This window comes from Staurois parvus, unplaced genomic scaffold (genome assembly GCF_062004578.1).
Source record: "Staurois parvus isolate SC_StPar_1 unplaced genomic scaffold, SC_StPar_1.0 ptg000232l, whole genome shotgun sequence".
Classification (NCBI taxonomy): Eukaryota; Metazoa; Chordata; class Amphibia; order Anura; family Ranidae; genus Staurois; species Staurois parvus.
Genome location: NW_028318028.1, coordinates 8,154,701 through 8,161,925, shown reverse-complemented (window position 1 = coordinate 8,161,925; position 7,225 = coordinate 8,154,701). Strand labels below are relative to the sequence as shown.

Genomic DNA, 7,225 nt, shown 5'->3' with positions numbered 1-7,225 from the left:
CCCTGCTAGAAGTACCATAACCCCTGCTGGAAGTACCACAACCCCTCCTGGAAGCAATGTAACCCCTGCTAGAAGTACCATAACCCCTGCTAGAAGTACCACAACCCCTGCTGGAAGTACCATAACCCCTGCTGGAAGCAGCGTAACCCCTGCTAGAAGTACCATAACCCCTGCTGGAAGCAGCGTAACCCCTGCTAGAAGTACCGCAACCCCTGCTGGAAGCAGCGCAACCCCTGCTAGAAGTATCATAACCCCTAATGGAGCCACTACAACTTCTGCTGGTGGAAGCACCCTATCACTTCCTCAGCTCCTTAATGCTGGTAAGTACATTTTGCTCTATGATGTAAAAAAAAGTGCAATTTTCCAGTGGAAACTTTATTTGGAATAAAAAAAACACTATTATTACTTTTATAACTATTAGTGTTATCATTATTATTATTGTTAATAATAATAATAATAACAATAATATAAATGGTTCACTCACATTAAAATAATAATAATAATAATAATATGCAATGATGCACCAGTCTCAGATTTTCTGCTTTTTTTTCACAAAATGGTTCATTCAAATTATATTTTCAGTCTAGAATATATTTATTAATGGTTGATGGAAATATATGCTCTTATATCTCACTGTCATGAAGAAAAGTTTCATATTTTCAGTTATAATCTACAGCAATTGACCTTGATTTCAAATGTCACTAAATATTTAAAAAATAAAATTACATAATACAGTGCATATAATAACTATTTAGCCTCCAAGAGAATATCCAGGACAGCAGTTAAATATATAGCTGAAATACATACTGTAGGTATTAGTTCCAAAAAATACAAAACTCTGTTCAGCCTTGTGGTTCCCACGCCTTTGCCACACTGCACAGCTAGGCAGTTGAAACCTCTGTTTAGTCTTGCAGCTTCCTGCGTTTGCATGCCCATTCATTGAAAAATGAGTTAGGATCATTATCCTCAATTTATTTGACAGCTGGGTAAAGTTATTTAGTTGTTATGTTACGTTTGTATTTCCAATACTGAACGGTATACAAGGGTTGGCCAGTAGAAGGGGAGATCAGAGGGTTGACCTCATTTGTGCATTGCTGCTGCTTCATTATCCAATCACAGGATAGGGGAGGAGGGTATCCTTCACCGTGCTGTGTTGCTTTCATTGCATCAGAATAAAAACTTGATCCAAGCAGTGCTATAAGGCACCATGCACAAGGACCTATGAAAAGATGCTCCAAACATGCTGCCAGACGTTGGCAGAAAAAATATTTTTGTTCTTATACTTATTTAAACGCATAAGTATGTGCGCATTGTGTTTAGATGTGTATGAGTGTAAACTGATTCTATTTGGTATAATATGAATTTATTTTATCCAGTAGAATAAATGTACACTCACATTTATGCACATTTAGATGCACTTAAGTGTGTACGGGCCAGGGGCGGACTGACCATTTGGAAACTCGGGCACTGCCCGAGGGCCCGGGGTCAGTAGGAGGCCCCATGAGATGCCCCTGGTACCTTTTTCATATGCTTTTTTGAGTTTGGGCAAGGACACAGGGGCCCCATGATCCCCTATTGCCCGGGGGGCCCATGAGTTGTCAGTCCGCCCCTGGTACGGGCGTAAATTATGCTGGACTCTCCTTTCTGAACGTAGGTTTGGGGTATTTTGTGAATACCCCTGAACACTGGTCTTGGATATGCCTGTAAATTACACAATATGCGTATGCACATTCGATAACCTGGAGCTGCTTTCAGAAAAATGATTTCTGCCCATGTATATGAAGCCTGTTTCAGGGATGTCTAGGTTAAAAAAGCTGCCCAACCAAAATTTGTGGCAGGAAAGGCTACTTGTGTTTGTTTTATTAAGGGCAGGTCCTCACCATTTGTGCTGGGCTGTGCTGGTGAGTGCACGTGATTGGGTAATTTTTTGCAAAGTTAATTTTTGCCACTTTCACTAAGTTAAGTAAAAACTTCCCTGTGCATAGTGAACATGCTCAGCTCCTTTAGTAAATCAAACATTTTGCGTTGACATGATCCGTCTTCATCACTATCAATAAACCAGCCCAGAGCAATGGTGCAAAGTTGATGCTGGAGCAAATGCATGCAGATGGGAAATGGATAAATTAGATATAAGATCCAAACAAGAATAAAATATATAAATACACATATATATATATATATTGTGTATATATATATACATATATATATATATATATTGTGTATATATATATATATGTATATATATATATATATATATACTGTATATGCAAAAGAATAGAAATGGCACAACATACTGTAGCTCATGAAAAACAGTGCTACTGTAGGTGTCATAGTGTCATGTTGTGGTTTACACTAACTTCAAACTAGCAAACAATCAAATGTCATTACCAGGTCTCTTTTCTTCAAGTATATCTAAACTATAGACAACAAATGTAATATATTGAAGTCTTTAAATGAGGTAGCTGCAGTAGTTGTATTTTTTTAGACTAGTTCAAATATAGAATCATACCTGTTGATCTTGCCAGAACCTGTTTGTTGAACTGAAACCGCAAACAACATTTTCACTTCTCCCAGGTCTTTTGTGTGAACTACAAAACACCTCCCACTAAATAGGATGTACATTGTCGGCATATTGCCACGTTTGAGAGTGCACCACCATACTTAGTAATGGATGGCTTTACACCAGCTGTATTTTTGTATACGTCGTGGTTGCATGTAAATTTATGCCATGCACAAGCCAGCACAGTGTATACCTATGTACAGCTACCATACAGCTATTCATTAGACTCCCCTGGGCTTGGAAATATGCCTGCTATGTACATTGAATGCCTCATACTGCCCATGAGCACAAGTTCATTGAGTTTAACTTATTAAAGCAGGCAAATGTAGGTGCATTCACAATCTTTTTGCTGTTATTCACTCCACGTATTTGGTAAATTTTGGTCAAATTTAACATTATCTGCCACTTTGCCCTGAATGGGGAATAATATTACAAAGCCAAAAAGGACAGCCAGATGTGTTACCTCCCATCATGGAGATGTTCAAAACATAACCCAGTGATCCATAATAAATATAATGTAATAACAACTTTTTAATGCTTTTTTTTAGAAATATATGGTAACTACTGGAAGATCATCCTCATATGTCTGGGATCCATTCTAGCCTTTTCACTGTTTGCATACGCTGTATTTAGGGTAAGCACACCTTTTCAATTTGTTTTTTGCTGTCATAAATGGAAAAGACATGGTATAGTTTGTAGATATTTTTTTTATTAAAGTGGTTGTAAACCTCAGACATGAAATATGAACAAATCATATCCCTCTATAGTGTGTACTTGTCTCAATCCAGAGCACTGAGTGTCATTTCTGTCTGCTGCTTTGTTTCTCTGCTGTCAGCCTAAGTCATTTCTGACAAGTTTTCCTGACACCAAGATAAAAATGCTAATGCGGATGGACCCCCAGCAGATTGACAGCCTCATTATAATAGATAGGACAGCGCTACAGATAATGAATATTAAAAGTCCACATAAACTCTATAACAAATCCTCTGTACATGTCAAGATTCCCACTGAGTCAATTATATAAATGTATCATAGTAATAATGTAACCATTCATCAGAATGACATGAGAAACATTCAAATGAAAGTCTCAATCAGTAGATATGAAGACGTTCCCTTCCGTCCAAGTGTTCAGAGAAAACAGGAAACTGGAATCACCACTAGTGAGGAACCTTCACCATCAGCCTCTCACCTGGTGGTTAGACCTACTGAACCTTGGTCTAATCACACTGTTGACCCTATTGTCCCTGGGTTATGGGGATATCCTTTGGGTATGGGTCCTCCAAATTTCAATGAAAAAAGATTCCCCGGTTATATGGAGAGAGAAGCTTACATAGTGTATACTCATATATAAAATTTATTGAAATAAATTAAAAACAACACTCACAAGCCGAGTGCACATGACTGGTGCACTACAGATGACAGTGGTATTAAGATGGTAATCCTTATGATTGCTGCAGCTGGTGAAAGCTGAGTGGGGTCACTGTTCTCTCTCTCCAAGTGCACTCTGCTTGTGAGTGTTGTTTTTGGAGAACGTTCTAGGGCAGGGGGAAGTCTCAGAAAGCTGGCCTGCAGAACCTCTCAGTTCTGACCCAAATTTAACCTCCTTCTGATTGTTGCACCCGGGCTGCTACTCAGCCCCTCTCTAACTATTTGAGTCTAGCTCCGCTTAGCTACCTAGGAGGTGCTCTATATCTAGAGAGAGAGGAAGAGGAAAAACAATTGATCATAGTTCCTTCAATATAGCTTGGTTTTGTACTTTTTGTATGTTGTCTAATATATATATATATATATATATATATATATATATATATATAGTGAGGAACAGAAGTATTTGAACGCCCTGCAATTTTGCAAGTTCTCCCACTTGGAAATCATAGAGGGGTCTGAAATTCACATTGTAGGTGCATTCCTACTCTGAGAGACAGAATTTAAAAACAAAAATTCAGCAAATCACATTGTATGATTTTGAAAGAATTTATTTGTCTTGCACCGCTGAACATAAGTATTTGAACACCTGAGAAAATCAGTGTTAATATTTGGTACAGAAGCCTTTGTTTGCAATTACAGAGGTCAGACGTTTCCTGTAGTTCTTGACCAGGTTTGCACACACTGCAACAGGGATTTTGGCCCACTCCTCCACACAGATCTCCTCTAGATCTGTCAGGTTTTGGGGCTGTCACTGAGCAACACGGGGTTTCGGCTCCCTCCAAAGATTTTCTATTGGATTTAGTACTTCTGCTCACTAGTGGTATAGGAATAACGGCCGCACTGGCCACAGCTGCAAACTAGGCCTCTACCTCTATAGGACTCATTTAGTCACTAGTAATTAAGTCACTATGCAAAGCCAATTGGAAATTCTTTCTCTAATATCCTGTTTGGCATGGTGACTGCTTGGTTGGTCAGAAAGTGGTTGGTTTGATGAAGTACTGGAAATTATTGGCTGGGGTTGACTATTCAAGCTACCCAGAACTGTCAACCAGTGCTTCCATCTCTAATTTCTCTTCATGCTAGCTGCAAGCATTTGAGCAATTCAATCCCTTAGCACTTTTCTTCTTGCTCACTACAATCATTTCAAGCTATGTTACTTTCTCTCATCGACTTTCTTCTTGTTCCCTACAGTCATTTCGAGGGAAGTGTGCCACAAGCACTTCATCTTCTTATCACCCAAACCGTGCCGCCCGGGAGGCATGTGCATCTAACTCAAGAGAGAGGGAACACTGCAGGAATTATCCTTCATCAATGCACAACAATATGGAGATGGGTGCCGTGCCCAATACGGGTGGTCATTATGGGGTGAATACAAGAAGATGTCACAATGAATAGGAGATTTTTTTTTAATTTATTATATTTTAGGACAGTATTTTACAGCCCAACTGAAGTCTCACACCTTTTTATAGTGCTGTACTGATTACATTATGAATGAATTTTAATTCTAGTGTCTACTGTACGTTGCAGTCATTTTTAATTACACTGTGCAACTGCTAGAGCAGGGAATTATAAATGAAAATGGAGGTCTCATGCAACAAACAGCAGGCTACATGCTGCACTGAATTCCTGCTGCATAATTTTATTTTATTTATTCAAATCATACATATATAAAGCAGATCAAAACTATTAGTACAATATCTCTCTAAATATTGATTTCACTAACTTCAATTGAGATATAAGTAATAATTTTCTCAGGAAACCTATTAAGAGAGATATGTTTAAGGTTGCCAGTCTGGTGCCATTTATTATTTGTAAAGCAAAGATTGGTAGTAGAGTGTTGTACTGTTAGCCATTTATTACGGTAAAAAGCTTTGAGTTTAGGCGATACCTTTTATTGCCTAATTTAAGATTGATAAAGTACAAGCTGAAGACGAAATCTCAAAAGCGTGTATCTAAAGCAAAATTTTATGTGTAGTTAAAACAGATATAAAGCATAATTTTAAAAGCTTACATAGATAACTCAATCACTAGTTCTCCCAAATATTTGAGTTAGCTTTCATTAGAAGATTGAATGAAGTTGGAACTTTTTTGTAAAGTGTATCTAAACCCAGTAATAGAAGAATAATGCTAGTCACACAGCTAAATACAAAGAAAAAATATGTATAAATCATTCAGTGCCTTTTTAAAAGAAATTAGCGTTAGTACCTTACTCTGTATTGCTACCAGTCCTCTGTGATCCCCTGCACAGCAGCAATGAGATTGGGCTAGGAATTCCAACACAAGTAACCAATCAGAAACCTGCACTGACAGTGATCATCCTGATAGGAGGATAGAGCAGAACAATAGCCTCATCAGTGTGTTGCTGGACCATCACTGTCCAATCAGCAGGCTGTAAGTGTATTATTTACCTTCTGTAGTTGAGGTCAAGAACCTGGCTGTACTGTCTGATAGGAAACGTGAGCCCAGAACTGACTGTACAAAATAAATATCATTTGGCTGGTAAAGCAGCTCAGCTGTATATTTAGCTATGAGCCTGCAGTCCAGTTTAAATAGTAAGGGCTCTATTACAATATTTTTGCATTAAATGCTTTCTGCTTGTAAGTTGACTATTCACTCTTGTATGCTTACAACTTGTTACATTTAATGTACAAAGGCCTTACAGTGTGTTATGTTGAATGTAAAAATACCTGTTATATAATGTATCAATTTCAGTATTTATTTATTTGTATGAAATGGTGTCCTCTAAAGCCATTGTTGTAACATAAATAAACTCTCTACAACACATTTTTTAAAGTCATTTTTGCTAACTAAAACATATCCTTGATTTTTTTAATCTAATTCTCAGTTTATTAGTGGTGCAGCAAACTTCATGAGTTTGAATTGTAGGAGGTGTGTGGCTCCCGCGCCGCCATTGGCGGCCTCATCTGTCGATCACCAGGTCCCGGCCGGAGATTCCCTGCCAGCACCCAGCGATCACTGTGTATCACCAACAGGGGAGAGACCTGTATGTAAACAATACAATCTCTCCCCTGTCAGCTCCTGCACACTGTTTTGTATGGCTCTGCATAGCAGTCATACAAAGCAGTGTGCTTACAGTGAAACACACACACAGCACACAGTGAAACAGCACACAGATAACCCCCTGGCGGTATTCCCGAGTGTAGCTCTTGGTAAAGTTTCAGTACCACAAGCGGTAACCCCGAGCTACACTTGGGAATACCCTGCAGCGCTGATCCA

At 38.5% G+C, this 7,225-nt stretch overlaps 1 long non-coding RNA gene across 1 annotated transcript; it reads left to right on the top strand.

Annotated features, from left to right (window-relative positions):
* Positions 1 to 6,770, top strand: LOC149460339 (uncharacterized). Its single transcript, XR_016313095.1, has 3 exons — positions 1 to 320; positions 3,109 to 3,194; positions 5,180 to 6,770. It is a non-coding gene; the product is annotated as an uncharacterized LOC149460339 (long non-coding RNA).
* Positions 6,771 to 7,225: the final 455 nt, after the last annotated feature.